General features: G+C 38.6%; 7 non-coding genes and 17 pseudogenes across 7 annotated transcripts; all 24 read left to right on the top strand.

Annotated features, from left to right (window-relative positions):
• Positions 1 to 12: 12 nt before the first annotated feature.
• Positions 13 to 131, top strand: LOC147921654 (5S ribosomal RNA). The gene has a single exon (XR_015589784.1). It is a non-coding gene; the product is annotated as a 5S ribosomal RNA (ribosomal RNA).
• Positions 132 to 527: 396 nt separating this feature from the next.
• LOC147921653 (5S ribosomal RNA) lies at positions 528 to 646 on the top strand (annotated as a pseudogene).
• A 396-nt stretch (positions 647 to 1,042) lies between these two features.
• On the top strand, positions 1,043 to 1,161 carry LOC147921652 (5S ribosomal RNA; annotated as a pseudogene).
• A 396-nt stretch (positions 1,162 to 1,557) lies between these two features.
• LOC147921651 (5S ribosomal RNA) lies at positions 1,558 to 1,676 on the top strand (annotated as a pseudogene).
• A 394-nt stretch (positions 1,677 to 2,070) lies between these two features.
• LOC147921650 (5S ribosomal RNA) lies at positions 2,071 to 2,189 on the top strand. Its single transcript, XR_015590236.1, has one exon. It is a non-coding gene; the product is annotated as a 5S ribosomal RNA (ribosomal RNA).
• Positions 2,190 to 2,583: 394 nt separating this feature from the next.
• Positions 2,584 to 2,702, top strand: LOC147921649 (5S ribosomal RNA; annotated as a pseudogene).
• Positions 2,703 to 3,097: 395 nt separating this feature from the next.
• Positions 3,098 to 3,216, top strand: LOC147921648 (5S ribosomal RNA; annotated as a pseudogene).
• Positions 3,217 to 3,609: 393 nt separating this feature from the next.
• Positions 3,610 to 3,728, top strand: LOC147921647 (5S ribosomal RNA). Its single transcript, XR_015589741.1, has one exon. It is a non-coding gene; the product is annotated as a 5S ribosomal RNA (ribosomal RNA).
• Positions 3,729 to 4,123: 395 nt separating this feature from the next.
• Positions 4,124 to 4,242, top strand: LOC147921646 (5S ribosomal RNA; annotated as a pseudogene).
• Positions 4,243 to 4,637: 395 nt separating this feature from the next.
• LOC147921645 (5S ribosomal RNA) lies at positions 4,638 to 4,756 on the top strand (annotated as a pseudogene).
• A 397-nt stretch (positions 4,757 to 5,153) lies between these two features.
• On the top strand, positions 5,154 to 5,272 carry LOC147921644 (5S ribosomal RNA). Its single transcript, XR_015589740.1, has one exon. It is a non-coding gene; the product is annotated as a 5S ribosomal RNA (ribosomal RNA).
• Positions 5,273 to 5,667: 395 nt separating this feature from the next.
• LOC147921643 (5S ribosomal RNA) lies at positions 5,668 to 5,786 on the top strand (annotated as a pseudogene).
• Positions 5,787 to 6,181: 395 nt separating this feature from the next.
• LOC147921642 (5S ribosomal RNA) lies at positions 6,182 to 6,300 on the top strand (annotated as a pseudogene).
• Positions 6,301 to 6,695: 395 nt separating this feature from the next.
• Positions 6,696 to 6,814, top strand: LOC147921641 (5S ribosomal RNA; annotated as a pseudogene).
• A 395-nt stretch (positions 6,815 to 7,209) lies between these two features.
• Positions 7,210 to 7,328, top strand: LOC147921640 (5S ribosomal RNA; annotated as a pseudogene).
• Positions 7,329 to 7,723: 395 nt separating this feature from the next.
• LOC147921639 (5S ribosomal RNA) lies at positions 7,724 to 7,842 on the top strand (annotated as a pseudogene).
• Positions 7,843 to 8,237: 395 nt separating this feature from the next.
• On the top strand, positions 8,238 to 8,356 carry LOC147921638 (5S ribosomal RNA; annotated as a pseudogene).
• Positions 8,357 to 8,751: 395 nt separating this feature from the next.
• Positions 8,752 to 8,870, top strand: LOC147921637 (5S ribosomal RNA; annotated as a pseudogene).
• A 397-nt stretch (positions 8,871 to 9,267) lies between these two features.
• Positions 9,268 to 9,387, top strand: LOC147921636 (5S ribosomal RNA; annotated as a pseudogene).
• A 395-nt stretch (positions 9,388 to 9,782) lies between these two features.
• On the top strand, positions 9,783 to 9,901 carry LOC147921635 (5S ribosomal RNA). The gene has a single exon (XR_015589739.1). It is a non-coding gene; the product is annotated as a 5S ribosomal RNA (ribosomal RNA).
• A 394-nt stretch (positions 9,902 to 10,295) lies between these two features.
• LOC147921634 (5S ribosomal RNA) lies at positions 10,296 to 10,414 on the top strand (annotated as a pseudogene).
• Positions 10,415 to 10,809: 395 nt separating this feature from the next.
• On the top strand, positions 10,810 to 10,928 carry LOC147921633 (5S ribosomal RNA; annotated as a pseudogene).
• A 395-nt stretch (positions 10,929 to 11,323) lies between these two features.
• Positions 11,324 to 11,442, top strand: LOC147921632 (5S ribosomal RNA). The gene has a single exon (XR_015589738.1). It is a non-coding gene; the product is annotated as a 5S ribosomal RNA (ribosomal RNA).
• Positions 11,443 to 11,836: 394 nt separating this feature from the next.
• On the top strand, positions 11,837 to 11,955 carry LOC147921631 (5S ribosomal RNA). The gene has a single exon (XR_015590368.1). It is a non-coding gene; the product is annotated as a 5S ribosomal RNA (ribosomal RNA).
• The last annotated feature ends 7,319 nt before the right edge of the window (positions 11,956 to 19,274 follow it).

Genomic DNA, 19,274 nt, shown 5'->3' with positions numbered 1-19,274 from the left:
ATATATACTAACGGATGCGATCATACCAGCACTAATGCACCGGATCCCATCAGAACTCCGCAGTTAAGCGTGCTTGGGCGAGAGTAGTACTAGGATGGGTGACCTCCCGGGAAGTCCTCGTGTTGCATCCCTCCCTCTTTTTTTTTTTTTTTTTTTTTGGTTGTTGCGTAAGCCTATATAGTACAAACATAACGTCGTAACTTTTACATCGTGAGGAACCACGCGACCCATAATACCTTTTCGGAAAGCCCCAAGAGTGTTTCTGGCATGGCAAAGGGTCTTCGTACCATTGGACCATTCTGGAGGCCGAATTTTGACGTTTAAAAGTGTTTCGGATGTTTTTTTGTGATCGCGACACAATTAGCTACGAGTACAAAATTATGTTCGGATATGGTTATCTCTTGTTTTTCGCGGTTCGAAGCACGTCCAAGGTGAATAAACCGGTCCACATATCAAGTGGGACCCACATTGAATGATCCCTTGAGTTTTCAAAAAACGATATATGCGATTGCATGATATATACTAACGGATGCGATCATACCAGCACTAATGCACCGGATCCCATCAGAACTCCGCAGTTAAGCGTACTTGTGCGAGAGTAGTACTAGGATGAGTGACCTCCCGGGAAGTCCTTGTGTTGCATCCCTCCCTCTTTTTTTTTTTTTTTTTTTTTGGTTGTTGCGTAAGACTATATAGTACAAACATAACGTCGTAACTTTTACATCGTGAGGAACCACGCGACCCATAATACCTTTTCGGAAAGCCCCAAGAGTGTTTCTGGCAAGGCAAAGGGTCTTCGTACCATTGGACCATTCTGGAGGCCGAATTTTGACGTTTAAAAGTGTTTCGGATGTTTTTTTGTGATCGCGACACAATTAGCTACGAGTACAAAATTATGTTCGGATTTGGTTATCTCTTGTTTTTCGCGGTTCGAAGCACGTCCAAGGTGAATAAACCGGTCCACATATCAAGTGGGACCCACATTGAATGATCCCTTGAGTTTTCAAAAAACGATATATGCCATTGCATGATATATACTAATGGATGCGATCATACCAGCACTAATGCACCGGATCCCATCAGAACTCCGCAGTTAAGCACGCTTCGGCGATAGTAGTACTAGGATGGGTGACCTTCCGGGAAGTCCTCGTGTTGTATCCCACCCTCTTTTTTTTTTTTTTTTTTTTTGGTTGTTGCGTAAGACTATATAGTACAAACATAACATCGTAACTTTTACATCGTGAGGAACCACGCAACCCATAATACCTTTTCGGAAAGCCCCAAGAGTGTTTCTGGCAAGGCAAAGGGTCTTCGTACCATTGGACCATTCTGGAGGCCAAATTTTGACGTTTAAAAGTGTTTCGGATGTTTTTTTGTGATCGCGACACAATTAGCTACGAGTACAAAATTATGTTCGGATATGGTTATCTCTTGTTTTTCGCGGTTCGAAGCACGTCCAAGGTGAATAAACGGGTCCACATATCAAGTGGGACCCACATTGAATGATCCCTTGAGTTTTCAAAAAACGATATATGCGATTGCATGATATATACTAACGGATGCGATCATACCAGCACTAATGCACCGGATCCCATCAGAACTCCGCAGGTAAGCGTACTTGTGCGAGAGTAGTACTAGGATGAGTGACCTCCCGGGAAGTCCTCGTGTTGCATCCCTCCCTCTTTTTTTTTTTTTTTTTTTGGTTGTTGCGTAAGACTATATAGTACAAACATAACGTCGTAACTTTTACATCGTGAGGAACCACGCGACCCATAATACCTTTTCGGAAAGCCCCAAGAGTGTTTCTGGCAAGGCAAAGGGTCTTCGTACCATTGGACCATTCTGGAGGCCGAATTTTGACGTTTAAAAGTGTTTCAGATGTTTTTTTGTGATCGCGACACAATTAGCTACGAGTACAAAATTATGTTCGGATATGGTTATCTCTTGTTTTTCGCGTTTCGAAGCACGTCCAAGGTGAATAAACCGGTCCACATATCAAGTGGGACCCACATTGAATGATCCCTTGAGTTTTCAAAAAACGATATATGCGATTGCATGATATATACTAACGGATGCGATCATACCAGCACTAATGCACCGGATCCCATCAGAACTCCGCAGGTAAGCGTGCCTGGGTGAGAGTAGTACTAGGATGGGTGACCTCCCGGGAAGTCCTCGTGTTGCATCCCTCCCTCTTTTTTTTTTTTTTTTTTTGGTTGTTGCGTAAGACTATATAGTACAAACATAACGTCGTAACTATTACATCGTGAGGAACCACGCGACCCATAATACCTTTTCGGAAAGCCCCAAGAGTGTTTCTGGCAAGGCAAAGGGTCTTCGTACCATTGGACCATTCTGGAGGCCGAATTTTGACGTTTAAAAGTGTTTCGGATGTTTTTTTGTGATCGCGACACAATTAGCTACGAGTATAAAATTATGTTCGGATATGGTTATCTCTTGTTTTTCGCGGTTCGAAGCACGTCCAAGGTGAATAAACCGGTCCACATATCAAGTGGGACCCACATTGAATGATCCCTTGAGTTTTCAAAAAACGATATATGCGATTGCATGATATATACTAACGGATGCGATCATACCAGCACTAATGCACCGGATCCCATCAGAACTCCGCAGTTAAGCGTACTTGTGCGAGAGTAGTACTAGGATGAGTGACCTCCCGGGAAGTCCTTGTGTTGCATCCCTCCCTCTTTTTTTTTTTTTTTTTTTTGGTTGTTGCGTAAGACTATATAGTACAAACATAACGTCGTAACTATTACATCGTGAGGAACCACGCGACCCATAATACCTTTTCGGAAAGCCCCAAGAGTGTTTCTGGCAAGGCAAAGGGTCTTCGTACCATTGGACCATTCTGGAGGCCGAATTTTGACGTTTAAAAGTGTTTTGGATGTTTTTTTGTGATCGCGACACAATTAGCTACGAGTACAAAATTATGTTCGGATATGGTTATCTCTTGTTTTTCGCGGTTCGAAGCACGTCCAAGGTGAATAAACCGGTCCACATATCAAGTGGGACCCACATTGAATGATCCCTTGAGTTTTCAAAAAACGATATATGCGATTGCATGATATATACTAACGGATGCGATCATACCAGCACTAATGCACCGGATCCCATCAGAACTCCGCAGTTAAGCGTACTTGTGCGAGAGTAGTACTAGGATGAGTGACCTCCCGGGAAGTCCTTGTGTTGCATCCCTCCCTCTTTTTTTTTTTTTTTTTTTTGGTTGTTGCGTAAGACTATATAGTACAAACATAACGTCGTAATTTTACATCGTGAGGAACCACGCGACCCATAATACCTTTTCGGAAAGCCCCAAGAGTGTTTCTGGCAAGGCAAAGGGTCTTCGTACCATTGGACCATTCTGGAGGCCGAATTTTGACGTTTAAAAGTGTTTCGGATATTTTTTGTGATCGCGACACAAATAGCTACAAGTACAAAATTATGTTCGGATATGGTTATCTCTTGTTTTTCGCGTTTCGAAGCACGTCCAAGGTGAATAAACCGGTCCACATATCAAGTGGGACCCACATTGAATGATCCCTTGAGTTTTCAAAAAACGATATATGCGATTGCATGATATATACTAACGGATGCGATCATACCAGCACTAATGCACCGGATCCCATCAGAACTCCGCAGTTAAGCACGCTTGGGCGAGAGTAGTACTAGGATGAGTGACCTCCCGGGAAGTCCTCGTGTTGCATCCCTCCCTCTTTTTTTTTTTTTTTTTTTTGGTTGTTGCGTAAGACTATATAGTACAAACATAACGTCGTAACTTTTACATCGTGAGGAACCACGCGACCCATAATACCTTTTCGGAAAGCCCCAAGAGTGTTTCTGGCAAGGCAAAGGGTCTTCGTACCATTGGACCATTCTGGAGGCCGAATTTTGACGTTTAAAAGTGTTTCGGATGTTTTTTTGTGATCGCGACACAATTAGCTACGAGTACAAAATTATGTTCGGATATGGTTATCTCTTGTTTTTTGCGGTTCGAAGCACGTCCAAGGTGAATTAAACGGTCCTCATATCAAGTGGGATCCACATTGAATGATCCCTTGAGTTTTCAAAAAACGATATATGCGATTGCATGATATATACTAACGGATGCGATCATACCAGCACTAATGCACCGGATCCCATCAGAACTCCGCAGTTAAGCGTACTTGTGCGAGAGTAGTACTAGGATGAGTGACCTCCCGGGAAGTCCTTGTGTTGCATCCCTCCCTCTTTTTTTTTTTTTTTTTTTTGGTTGTTGCGTAAGACTATATAGTACAAACATAACGTCGTAACTTTTACATCGTGAGGAACCACGCGACCCATAATACCTTTTCGGAAAGCCCCAAGAGTGTTTCTGGCAAGGCAAAGGGTCTTCGTACCATTGGACCATTCTGGAGGCCGAATTTTGACGTTTAAAAGTATTTCGGATGTTTTTTTGTGATCGCGACACAATTAGCTACGAGTACAAAATTATGTTCGGATATGGTTATCTCTTGTTTTTCGCGTTTCAAAGCACGTCCAAGGTGAATAAACCGGTCCACATATCAAGTGGGACCCATATTGAATGATCCCTTGAGTTTTCAAAAAACGATATATGCGATTGCATGATATATACTAACGGATGCGATCATACCAGCACTAATGCACCGGTTCCCATCAGAACTCCGCAGTTAAGCACGCCTGGGCGAGAGTAGTACTAGGATGAGTGACCTCCCGGGAAGTCCTCGTGTTGCATCCCTCCCTCTTTTTTTTTTTTTTTTTTTTTTGGTTGTTGCGTAAGACTATATAGTACAAACATAACGTCGTAACTTTTACATCGTGAGGAACCACGCGACCCATAATACCTTTTCGGAAAGCCCCAAGAGTGTTTCTGGCAAGGCAAAGGGTCTTCGTACCATTGGACCATTCTGGAGGCCGAATTTTGACGTTTAAAAGTGTTTCGGATGTTTTTTTGTGATCGCGACACAATTAGCTACGAGTACAAAATTATGTTCGGATATGGTTATCTCTTGTTTTTCGCGTTTCGAAGCACGTCCAAGGTGAATAAACCGGTCCACATATCAAGTGGGACCCACATTGAATGATCCCTTGAGTTTTCAAAAAACGATATATGCGATTGCATGATATATACTAACGGATGCGATCATACCAGCACTAATGCACCGGATCCCATCAGAACTCCGCAGTTAAGCACGCTTGGGCGAGAGTAGTACTAGGATGAGTGACCTCCCGGGAAGTCCTCGTGTTGCATCCCTCCCTCTTTTTTTTTTTTTTTTTTTTGGTTGTTGCGTAAGACTATATAGTACAAACATAACGTCGTAACTTTTACATCGTGAGGAACCACGCGACCCATAATACCTTTTCGGAAAGCCCCAAGAGTGTTTCTGGCAAGGCAAAGGGTCTTCGTACCATTGGACCATTCTGGAGGCCGAATTTTGACGTTTAAAAGTGTTTCGGATGTTTTTTTGTGATCGCGACACAATTAGCTACGAGTACAAAATTATGTTCGGATATGGTTATCTCTTGTTTTTCGCGTTTCGAAGCACGTCCAAGGTGAATAAACCGGTCCACATATCAAGTGGGACCCATATTGAATGATCCCTTGAGTTTTCAAAAAACGATATATGCGATTGCATGATATATACTAACGGATGCGATCATACCAGCACTAATGCACCGGATCCCATCAGAACTCCGCAGTTAAGCGTACTTGTGCGAGAGTAGTACTAGGATGAGTGACCTCCCGGGAAGTCCTTGTGTTGCATCCCTCCCTCTTTTTTTTTTTTTTTTTTTTGGTTGTTGCGTAAGACTATATAGTACAAACATAACGTCGTAACTTTTACATCGTGAGGAACCACGCGACCCATAATACCTTTTCGGAAAGCCCCAAGAGTGTTTCTGGCAAGGCAAAGGGTCTTCGTACCATTGGACCATTCTGGAGGCCGAATTTTGACGTTTAAAAGTGTTTCGGATGTTTTTTTGTGATCGCGACACAATTAGCTACGAGTACAAAATTATGTTCGGATATGGTTATCTCTTGTTTTTCGCGGTTCGAAGCACGTCCAAGGTGAATAAACCGGTCCACATATCAAGTGGGACCCACATTGAATGATCCCTTGAGTTTTCAAAAAACGATATATGCGATTGCATGATATATACTAACGGATGCGATCATACCAGCACTAATGCACCGGATCCCATCAGAACTCCGCAGTTAAGCGTACTTGTGCGAGAGTAGTACTAGGATGAGTGACCTCCCGGGAAGTCCTTGTGTTGCATCCCTCCCTCTTTTTTTTTTTTTTTTTTTTTGGTTGTTGCGTATGACTATATAGTACAAACATAACGTCGTAACTTTTACATCGTGAGGAACCACGCGACCCATAATACCTTTTCGGAAAGCCCCAAGAGTGTTTCTGGCAAGGCAAAGGGTCTTCGTACCATTGGACCATTCTGGAGGCCGAATTTTGACGTTTAAAAGTGTTTCGGATATTTTTTGTGATCGCGACACAATTAGCTACGAGTACAAAATTATGTTCGGATATGCTTATCTCTTGTTTTTCGCATTTCGAAGCACGTCCAAGGTGAATAAACCGGTCCACATATCAAGTGGGACCCACATTGAATGATCCCTTGAGTTTTCAAAAAACGATATATGCGATTGCATGATATATACTAACGGATGCGATCATACCAGCACTAATGCACCGGATCCCATCAGAACTCCGCAGTTAAGCGTACTTGTGCGAGAGTAGTACTAGGATGAGTGACCTCCCGGGAAGTCCTTGTGTTGCATCCCTCCCTCTTTTTTTTTTTTTTTTTTTTGGTTGTTGCGTAAGACTATATAGTACAAAGATAACGTCGTAACTATTACATCGTGAGGAACCACGCGACCCATAATACCTTTTCGGAAAGCCCCAAGAGTGTTTCTGGCAAGGCAAAGGGTCTTCGTACCATTGGACCATTCTGGAGGCCGAATTTTGACGTTTAAAAGTGTTTCGGATGTTTTTTTGTGATCGCGACACAATTAGCTACGAGTACAAAATTATGTTCGGATATGGTTATCTCTTGTTTTTCGCGGTTCGAAGCACGTCCAAGGTGAATAAACCGGTCCACATATCAAGTGGGACCCACATTGAATGATCCCTTGAGTTTTCAAAAAACGATATATGCGATTGCATGATATATACTAACGGATGCGATCATACCAGCACTAATGCACCGGATCCCATCAGAACTCCGCAGTTAAGCGTACTTGTGCGAGAGTAGTACTAGGATGAGTGACCTCCCGGGAAGTCCTTGTGTTGCATCCCTCCCTCTTTTTTTTTTTTTTTTTTTTTGGTTGTTGCGTATGACTATATAGTACAAACATAACGTCGTAACTTTTACATCGTGAGGAACCACGCGACCCATAATACCTTTTCGGAAAGCCCCAAGAGTGTTTCTGGCAAGGCAAAGGGTCTTCGTACCATTGGACCATTCTGGAGGCCGAATTTTGACGTTTAAAAGTGTTTCGGATATTTTTTGTGATCGCGACACAATTAGCTACGAGTACAAAATTATGTTCGGATATGCTTATCTCTTGTTTTTCGCATTTCGAAGCACGTCCAAGGTGAATAAACCGGTCCACATATCAAGTGGGACCCACATTGAATGATCCCTTGAGTTTTCAAAAAACGATATATGCGATTGCATGATATATACTAACGGATGCGATCATACCAGCACTAATGCACCGGATCCCATCAGAACTCCGCAGTTAAGCGTACTTGTGCGAGAGTAGTACTAGGATGAGTGACCTCCCGGGAAGTCCTCGTGTTGCATCCCTCCCTCTTTTTTTTTTTTTTTTTTTTGGTTGTTGCGTAAGACTATATAGTACAAACATAACGTCGTAACTATTACATCGTGAGGAACCACGCGACCCATAATACCTTTTCGGAAAGCCCCAAGAGTGTTTCTGGCAAGGCAAAGGGTCTTCGTACCATTGGACCATTCTGGAGGCCGAATTTTGACGTTTAAAAGTGTTTTGGATGTTTTTTTGTGATCGCGACACAATTAGCTACGAGTACAAAATTATGTTCGGATATGGTTATCTCTTGTTTTTCGCGGTTCGAAGCACGTCCAAGGTGAATAAACCGGTCCACATATCAAGTGGGACCCACATTGAATGATCCCTTGAGTTTTCAAAAAACGATATATGCGATTGCATGATATATACTAACGGATGCGATCATACCAGCACTAATGCACCGGATCCCATCAGAACTCCGCAGTTAAGCGTACTTGTGCGAGAGTAGTACTAGGATGAGTGACCTCCCGGGAAGTCCTTGTGTTGCATCCCTCCCTCTTTTTTTTTTTTTTTTTTTTGGTTGTTGCGTAAGACTATATAGTACAAACATAACGTCGTAACTTTTACATCGTGAGGAACCACGCGACCCATAATACCTTTTCGGAAAGCCCCAAGAGTGTTTCTGGCAAGGCAAAGGGTCTTCGTACCATTGGACCATTCTGGAGGCCGAATTTTGACGTTTAAAAGTGTTTCGGATGTTTTTTTGTGATCGCGACACAATTAGCTACGAGTACAAAATTATGTTCGGATATGGTTATCTCTTGTTTTTCGCGTTTCGAAGCACGTCCAAGGTGAATAAACCGGTCCACATATCAAGTGGGACCCATATTGAATGATCCCTTGAGTTTTCAAAAAACGATATATGCGATTGCATGATATATACTAACGGATGCGATCATACCAGCACTAATGCACCGGTTCCCATCAGAACTCCGCAGTTAAGCACGCCTGGGCGAGAGTAGTACTAGGATGAGTGACCTCCCGGGAAGTCCTCGTGTTGCATCCCTCCCTCTTTTTTTTTTTTTTTTTTTTTTGGTTGTTGCGTAAGACTATATAGTACAAACATAACGTCGTAACTTTTACATCGTGAGGAACCACGCGACCCATAATACCTTTTCGGAAAGCCCCAAGAGTGTTTCTGGCAAGGCAAAGGGTCTTCGTACCATTAGACCATTCTGGAGGCCGAATTTTGACATTTAAAAGTGTTTCGGATGTTTTTTTGTGATCGCGACACAATTAGCTACGAGTACAAAATTATGTTCGGATATGGTTATCTCTTGTTTTTCGCGTTTCGAAGCACGTCCAAGGTGAATAAACCGGTCCACATATCAAGTGGGACCCACATTGAATGATCCCTTGAGTTTTCAAAAAACGATATATGCGATTGCATGATATATACTAACGGATGCGATCATACCAGCACTAATGCACCGGATCCCATCAGAACTCCGCAGTTAAGCACGCTTGGGGCGAGAGTAGTACTAGGATGAGTGACCTCCCGGGAAGTCCTCGTGTTGCATCCCTCCCTCTTTTTTTTTTTTTTTTTTTTGGTTGTTGCGTAAGACTATATAGTACAAACATAACGTCGTAACTTTTACATCGTGAGGAACCACGCGACCCATAATACCTTTTCGGAAAGCCCCAAGAGTGTTTCTGGCAAGGCAAAGGGTCTTCGTACCATTGGACCATTCTGGAGGCCGAATTTTGACGTTTAAAAGTGTTTCGGATGTTTTTTTGTGATCGCGACACAATTAGCTACGAGTACAAAATTATGTTCGGATATGGTTATCTCTTGTTTTTCGCGTTTCGAAGCACGTCCAAGGTGAATAAACCGGTCCACATATCAAGTGGGACCCACATTGAATGATCCCTTGAGTTTTCAAAAAACGATATATGCGATTGCATGATATATACTAACGGATGCGATCATACCAGCACTAATGCACCGGATCCCATCAGAACTCCGCAGTTAAGCACGCTTGGGCGAGAGTAGTACTAGGATGAGTGACCTCCCGGGAAGTCCTCGTGTTGCATCCCTCCCTCTTTTTTTTTTTTTTTTTTTGGTTGTTGCGTAAGACTATATAGTACAAACATAACGTCGTAACTTTTACATCGTGAGGAACCACGCGACCCATAATACCTTTTCGGAAAGCCCCAAGAGTGTTTCTGGCAAGGCAAAGGGTCTTCGTACCATTGGACCATTCTGGAGGCCGAATTTTGACGTTTAAAAGTGTTTCGGATGTTTTTTTGTGATCGCGACACAATTAGCTACGAGTACAAAATTATGTTCGGATATGGTTATCTCTTGTTTTTCGCATTTCGAAGCACGTCCAAGGTGAATAAACCGGTCCACATATCAAGTGGGACCCACATTGAATGATCCCTTGAGTTTTCAAAAAACGATATATGCGATTGCATGATATATACTAACGGATGCGATCATACCAGCACTAATGCACCGGATCCCATCAGAACTCCGCAGTTAAGCACGCTTGGGCGAGAGTAGTACTAGGATGAGTGACCTCCCGGGAAGTCCTTGTGTTGCATCCCTCCCTCTTTTTTTTTTTTTTTTTTTTGGTTGTTGCGTAAGACTATATAGTACAAACATAACGTCGTAACTTTTACATCGTGAGGAACCACGCGACCCATAATACCTTTTCGGAAAGCCCCAAGAGTGTTTCTGGCAAGGCAAAGGGTCTTCGTACCATTGGACCATTCTGGAGGCCGAATTTTGACGTTTAAAAGTGTTTCGGATGTTTTTTTGTGATCGCGACACAATTAGCTACGAGTACAAAATTATGTTCGGATATGGTTATCTCTTGTTTTTCGCGGTTCGAAGCACGTCCAAGGTGAATAAACCGGTCCACATATCAAGTGGGACCCACATTGAATGATCCCTTGAGTTTTCAAAAAACGATATATGCGATTGCATGATATATACTAACGGATGCGATCATACCAGCACTAATGCACCGGATCCCATCAGAACTCCGCAGTTAAGCGTACTTGTGCGAGAGTAGTACTAGGATGAGTGACCTCCCGGGAAGTCCTGGTGTTGCATCCCTCCCTCTTTTTTTTTTTTTTTTTTTTTGGTTGTTGCGTATGACTATATAGTACAAACATAACGTCGTAACTTTTACATCGTGAGGAACCACGCGACCCATAATACCTTTTCGGAAAGCCCCAAGAGTGTTTCTGGCAAGGCAAAGGGTCTTCGTACCATTGGACCATTCTGGAGGCCGAATTTTGACGTTTAAAAGTGTTTCGGATATTTTTTGTGATCGCGACACAATTAGCTACGAGTACAAAATTATGTTCGGATATGCTTATCTCTTGTTTTTCGCATTTCGAAGCACGTCCAAGGTGAATAAACCGGTCCACATATCAAGTGGGACCCACATTGAATGATCCCTTGAGTTTTCAAAAAACGATATATGCGATTGCATGATATATACTAACGGATGCGATCATACCAGCACTAATGCACCGGATCCCATCAGAACTCCGCAGTTAAGCACGCTTGGGCGAGAGTAGTACTAGGATGAGTGACCTCCCGGGAAGTCCTCGTGTTGCATCCCTCCCTCTTTTTTTTTTTTTTTTTTTGGTTGTTGCGTAGGACTATATAGTACAAACATAACGTCGTAACTTTTACATCGTGAGGAACCACGCGACCCATAATACCTTTTCGGAAAGCCCCAAGAGTGTTTCTGGCAAGGCAAAGGGTCTTTGTACCATTGGACCATTCTGGAGGCCAAATTTTGACGTTTAAAAGTGTTTCGGATGTTTTTTTGTGATCGCGACACAATTAGCTACGAGTACAAAATTATGTTCGGATATGGTTATCTCTTGTTTTTCGCGGTTCGAAGCACGTCCAAGGTGAATAAACCGGTCCTCATATCAAGTGGGACCCACATTGAATGATCCCTTGAGTTTTCAAAAAACGATATATGCGATTGCATGATATAAACTAACGGATGCGATCATACCAGCACTAATGCATCGGATCCCATCAGAACTCCGCAGTTAAGCGTGCTTGTGCGAGTGTAGTACTAGGATGGGTGACCGCCTGGGAAGTCCTTGTGTTGCATCCCTCCCTCTTTTTTTTTTTTTTTTTTGGTTGTTGCGTAAGACTATATAGTACAAACATAACGTCGTAACTTTTACATCGTGAGGAACCACGCGACCCATAATACCTTTTCGGAAAGCCCCAAGAGTGTTTCTGGCAAAGAAATTGGTCTTCGTACCATTGGACCATTCTGGAGGCCAATGGAACTTTTGATTTTAGAACTGCATATTCAATTAAAGAACATGAACAAACTTTATCATTACAAAATGAATTTGAAGAAATTAAACTACTTTCTTCTATGGCTTTAGAAAACTATAAAAGAAAAAACTTTATTTATATTCATTTTGGCCTAATACAATTAGCAATTAACCCTTTATCTAGAACAGGGATTGATTCCCCAATACTCATGTTATTAAGAGATAAAACACTTTTAAAATTTGAAGACTCCTTATTAGGAGCAGTACAATCAAACTTATGCAACAGAGCTATATATTTTAATTGTGCACCAAATTTTCAAGTAAGCTTACATGACCCTACCATATTTAATACTTTAGTTTTAAACGTACACTTGCCTGAAATTAAATTTCAGCAAGAAAGACATGGCTATTTGTTGTTGTATCGTATTTACATTAAGCAATCTACATCTGAGTTCAGCCCACGATGTTTATTGCAAGATGATAAAGGTGAAACAACAATATTGGCTGCACATGGTAAAGACACACCAACCTCTACATATACACCTAAACAATTAAAATGGACAGAAATTACAATTCCTGATCAATGGAAAATTAATATTACTCAACCACCAAGAAATTTTGAACAAAGAACTATTACGAGTATAACAGAACAATATGATGGAAAAATATTATTAAACTTCGGTTCTTTCAGAGATCCACCATCATTAAAATTTAGTTCATTCCACCCACGTTCATCTTTCTCTGAGTACAGAACTGGCCAAGCTAGCACTGAATCGGAGGAAAGTGTAGAACAAATTTTAACAAAAAGCCAAGGGAAAAAACCTATTATTTTTCAAGCACCAATAGCTGAACCAGTTCAACAGTCAGAAGTGGGATCGTCTAACTTTCCTACTTCCCCAACAGCTTCAGATTTTAAATCAATAAATGTTATCATAAAAACATTTACAATAGACAAAGATTACCTTAAAGAAGAATTCTTATCAGATAAAAACGAGGATAAAAGAAAATGGTACTTTCAAGCTTTTAATAAAGAAAAACTTACAACTTTTAGAGAAATATGGTATAACTACATGGAAAATATAGAAGTAAATATTCCATTTTTCACATGGTTTGAAACATACGCTTTAGAAAATGACATATGCTACCCATATAAAAATGAATCAATAAACACTAGTTCCACATTGTACCACACATGGGAAATGACTAACGGAGAAATACACAAATCAGTCCATCCACCTTTGAAAGACATCAAAATTCACACTCCCCAAAGACAAGTAATAGCTACACCTTTTAGAACTGGGGCAAACCGAGATGATAAAGATTCAATATATATGGCAGACATTAAGATAGTATATGAACAAAATAATTATCAAAGTCAAATATTACATACTATTTCATGACAAATAGATAACCTTGATAACAAACTAGAAAAAGACGAAAAAAAACATAACAACAAACTGTCAGCTGTTATCTCCACCCTTTACTGCAATCTCACCACCTCTCTTCAAACCATTAACAAAAGCCATTAAATTTCCTGAAAATGAAATTTTAAAATCAATCTCAACTAGACTTGATAGACTAGACAAAGCCAAGGGGATAAATAATATTGACGAAAACATTCAATCTGAAACCGATATAGAAATAAATAGAATAAAAAGAAACTTTCAACCATCCAAAAAACCATATTATCCAAGGCACTCACCACCCGACTTATTATTTGAAGAACATCATAAATTTCCCTCAACAAACTTTTACAACGGAGAAGGCATATATGAATGGAATATAGATGGTAGATCCGAATATGAAATGATGAATTTATTTTAAGAAATGGGGATGGCAACCCTATCCTATAAAGCTAAAGGAATGTCAGACCACCAAGCTTGTGTCATGCTAATCTCGGGGTTCAATGGAGCCTTGAAATTTTTGTGGGACAATGCTTTAGGCGTAGAAACTCAAAATTCTATTCTAAACCATACTGAAACTAGAAGAGTAGAAGGAGAAGATGGTTTTTATGAAGAAGACCAAGTTCAAAACGTTGTAGAAGTATTACTCCACACCATGACCATGCACTTTGTAGGAAACCCTTCGGAAGAACTAACAAGTAAAAAACTTATTTTAACAAATCTTAGATGTCCAACACTAGGGACTTCAAATGGTATAAAGATATATTTATAACCAACATATTTCAAAGACACGACTGCAACCAACCCTTCTGGAAAGAACGGTTCATCGCAGGATTACCATCATTTTTCGCAGAACGATTAATTAATAAACTAAAAGATTATTCTGGAGGACAACCAATCCCATGGGATACAATAACCTATGGTCAATTGTTTGCCTTTATTAAAAAGGAAGGTCTACAAATATGTCAAGAACACAAAGATAAACAGCAAAGTAACAAATTTAAATTTGGAGAAACTATGGGTTCATTTTGTGAACAATATGGTTATAATCGTCTCACTCCACCTTCTAGAGAAAGAAGAAAACTACGCAAACAAAATAAAACTTTTTATCCACAACCTTATAATAAAAATAAAAGATTTACAAAGAATTTTTTTAACTCATACTATACAAAAAACAAAAACCCCAGAGAACCATCTAAAAAAGAAAGAATTATATGCTGGAACTGTAAAAGGCCAGGACATAAATCTACAGATTGTAAAATGAAAAGAAAAATCAATGAAATATTTCACGATCAACAAGACATTAAAGAAAAATTAGAAAAATTACTTCTTTCAGAAACTGAAAATTCAGAAGAACTCAGTAGCGACCCTTCTCTAGACATAATAGAAAATGAAAGTGACACATCCTCTCAAAATTCTGAAAATATCTCAGATGGTATATGCAATTGTAAAACAATAAACGTAATTACAAAAGACATTGACAAACAATTTTTAATAGATATTATAGATAAAATAGATGATCAAGAAACAAAAAAAGAATATTTATTAAAATTAAAAGATTTAGTGCAACGAGAAAATCAATTATTAACTCCACAACCTTTTAGTCTTAACAAATTAATAGAAAATCATATAAAAGAATTACAACAAATAGTTCTCCAACATCAACTTCATCAATTGCAAGTAGACGCTAGATTAGCCCTTATAGAACCAAAAGTCCATGAATCTCCACCCACAACAATGGACAAACCCTCCACAAGCAACCCTGAAAACCATAAACAAACAAAAGAAGAAGAAGAATATATCCAGATAATAAACAAAATAAACTATCAAAAATGGTATACAAAAATCACAATACACATAGGGTATGATTTTAAACTAGAAACAATAGCACTTCTAGATACAGGAGCTGACTATAATTGTATTAGAGAAGGAATAGTTCCTACAAAATTCTATGAAAAAACATATGAAAAACTTAGTGGTGCAAACGGAAGTAGTTTGAAGGTCAACTACAAATTACCTAAAGCAAAACTCTGTAACAAAAATTATTGTTTTAAAACTCAATTTATCCTTGTAAAAAACTTAAGCCAAGAAGTTATACTAGGAACACCATTTTTTACACAAATTTATCCGTTTAAAGTTACAGAACTAGGGATTACCACAAAAATTGTAGGAGAGAAAATAATGTTTGAATTTCTATCCCCAATGAAAACAATAGAAATCCTAGCCTTACAAAATTCAACAATAGAAAAATCTATAAATTTAATAGATGGGAAACAAAAACATATACAATATTTACAACAAGAAATAAAATACCAACATATAGAACAACAACTAAGTGATCCACAAGTGACAAATAAAATAAAAGTTTAGAAGTTGAACTACTAAACCAAATATGTTCTGAACTCCCAAATGCCTTTTGGGAAAGAAAAAAAACATATTGTTGAAATACCCTACGAAAAAGATTTTAACGAAAAAAATATTCCAACTAAAGCTAGACCTATTCAAATGAATCAAGAAATTTTAGAATATTGCAAAAAGGAAATACAAGAATTACTAGATAAGAACTTAATAAGAAAATCTAAATCTCCTTGGAGTTGTTCAGCATTTTATGTTAACAACCAAGCTGAAAAAGAAAGACGAGTACCACGCTTAGTAATCAACTATAAATCCTTAAACAATGTAATACAATGGATAAGATACCCAATACCAAACAAAAGATACCCAATACCAAACAAAAGAGATCTATTGTAATAGTTCGTGATGAATTTGGACTGTTTAGACATCACTTAAACCCGTTTTATCCCAAAACATACTTAAATTGAGAAAAAATGCTAAAAGAAGGAAAACATTGATTCGAATCAGTAAACAGCTCTGTTAATGTTTATAGGGTCAAAATATATAACAATCCAAAGCATTTGACTAATTAGAAGAGTTTGGGTTGAATTCGATTTGTTTAGACAACAATTATAACCATTTTGTCCCCAAACAGGCTAAAACCAAGAAAACATTGATTCGAAGCAGTAAACAGCTTTGTTACTGTTTCTAGGGTCAGAATGTGTGACAATATAATGTATTTGACTAATTGTAAGTGTTTGGGATGAATTTGGAGTGTTTAGACAACACTTAAACATGTTCTATCCCAAAACAGGCTTAAACCGGGAAAACATTGATTTGAAGCAGTAAAGAGCTTTGTTACTATTTCTAGGGTCAAAATATGTAACAATGCAATGCGTTTGACTAATTATAAGAGTTCGGGTTGAATTTGAAGTGTTTAGACAACAATTATACCCATTTTGTCCCGAAACAGGGTAAAACCAAAAAAACATTGATTTGAAGTAGTAAAAAGCTTTGTTAATGTTTTTGGGTGAGAATGTGTGACAATCGAATTCATTTGACTAATTTTAATAGTTCGTGATGAATTTGGACTGTTTAGACATCACTTAAACCCGTTTTATCCTAAAAGAGGCTTAAACCGAGAAAACAGGCTAAAACTAGGAAAACATTGATTCGAATCAGTAAACAGATTTGTTATTGTTTATAGGGTCAAAATATGTAACCATCCAAAGAATTTGACTCATTACAAGAGTTCGGGTTGAATTTGAATTGTTTAGAAAACACTTATACCCATTTTGTTCGAAACAGGCTAAAACCGAGAAACCATTGATTTGAAGCAGTAACCAGCTTTGTTACTGTTTATAGGGTCAAAATTTGTAGCAATCCAATGCATTTGACTAATTCTAAGAGTTCGGGTTGAATTTGGAATGCTTAGACAACACTTATACCCATTTTGTCCCAAAACAGGGTAAAACCAAGAAAACATTGATTTGAATTAGTAAAATGCTTTGTTAATGTTTATGGGTGAGAATGTGTGACAATCCAATTCATTTGACTAATTGTAATAGTTCGTGATGAATTTGTACTGTTTAGACATCACTTAAACCCGTTTTATTCCAAAACATACTTAAATTGAGAAAACATGCTAAAAGAAGGAAAACATTGATTCAAATCAGTAGACAGCTTTGTTAATGTTTATAGGGTCAAAATATGTAACAATCCAAACCATTTGACTAATTAGAAGAGTTTGGGTTGAATTCGAATTGTTTAGACAACACTTATACCCATTTTGTCCCGAAACAGGCTAAAACCAAGAAAACATTGATTCGAAGCAGTAAACAGCTTTGTTAGTGTTTCTAGGGTCAGAATGTGTGACAATCGAATGTATTTGACTAATTGTAAGTGTTTGGGATGAATTTGGAGTGTTTAGAAAACACTTAAACCTGTTCTATCCCAAAACAGGCTTAAACCAAGAAAACATTGATTAGAAGCAGTAAAGAGCTTTGTTACTATTTCTAGGGTCAAAATATGTAACAATGCAATGCGTTTGACTAATTATAAGAGTTCGGGTTGAATTTGAAGTGTTTAGACAACAATTATACCCATTTTGTCCCGAAACAGGGTAAAACCGAAAAAACATTGATTTGAAGTAGTAAAAAGCTTTGTTAATGTTTTTGGGTGAGAATGTGTGACAATCGAATTCATTTGACTAATTGTAATAGTTCGTGATGAATTTGGACTGTTTAGACATCACTTAAACCCGTTTTATCCTAAAAGAGGCTTAAACCGAGAAAACAGGCTAAAACTAGGAAAACATTGATTCGAATCAGTAAACAGATTTGTTATTGTTTATAGGGTCAAAATATGTAACCATCCAAAGAATTTGACTCATTACAAGAGTTTGGGTTGAATTTGAATTGTTTAGAAAACACTTATACCCATTTTGTTCGAAACAGGCTAAAACCGAGAAACCATTGATTTGAAGCAGTAACCAGCTTTGTTACTGTTTATAGGGTCAAAATTTGTAGTAATCCAATGCATTTGACTAATTCTAAGAGTTCGGGTTGAATTTGGAATGCTTAGACAACACTTATACCCATTTTGTCCCGAAACAGGGTAAAACGAAGAAAACATTGATTTGAATTAGTAAAATGCTTTGTTAATGTTTATGGGTGAGAATGTGTGACAATCCAATTCATTTGACTAATTGTAATAGTTCGTGATGAATTTGGACTGTTTAGACATCACTTAAACCCGTTTTATTCCAAAACATACTTAAATTGAGAAAACATGCTAAAAGAAGGAAAACATTGATTCAAATCAGTAAACAGCTTTGTTAATGTTTATAGGGTCAAAATATGTAACAATCCAAAGCATTTGACTAATTAGAAGAGTTTGGGTTGAATTCGAATTGTTTAGACAACACTTATACCCATTTTGTCCCGAAACAGGCTACAACCGAGAAAACATTGATTCGAAGCAGTAAACAGCTTTGTTAGTGTTTCTAGGGTCAGAATGTGTGACAATCGAATGTATTTGACTAATTGTAAGTGTTTGGGATGAATTTGGAGTGTTTAGAAAACACTTAAACCTGTTCTATCCCAAAACAGGCTTAAACCAAGAAAACATTGATTAGAAGCAGTAAAGAGCTTTGTTACTATTTCTAGGGTCAAAATATGTAACAATGCAATGCGTTTGACTAATTATAAGAGTTCGGGTTGAATTTGAAGTGTTTAGACAACAATTATACCCATTTTGTCCCGAAACAGGGTAAAACCGAAAAAACATTGATTTGAAGTAGTAAAAATCTTTGTTAATGTTTTTGGGTGAGAATGTTTGACAATCGAATTCATTTGACTAATTATAATAGTTCGTGATGAATTTGGACTGTTTAGACATCATTTAAACCC

Source organism: Camelina sativa, chromosome 18 (assembly GCF_030686135.1).
Source record: "Camelina sativa cultivar CO46 ecotype springtype chromosome 18, ASM3068613v1".
NCBI classification, from domain to species: domain Eukaryota; kingdom Viridiplantae; phylum Streptophyta; class Magnoliopsida; order Brassicales; family Brassicaceae; genus Camelina; species Camelina sativa.
This window is presented reverse-complemented; position numbering and strand designations above follow the sequence as displayed.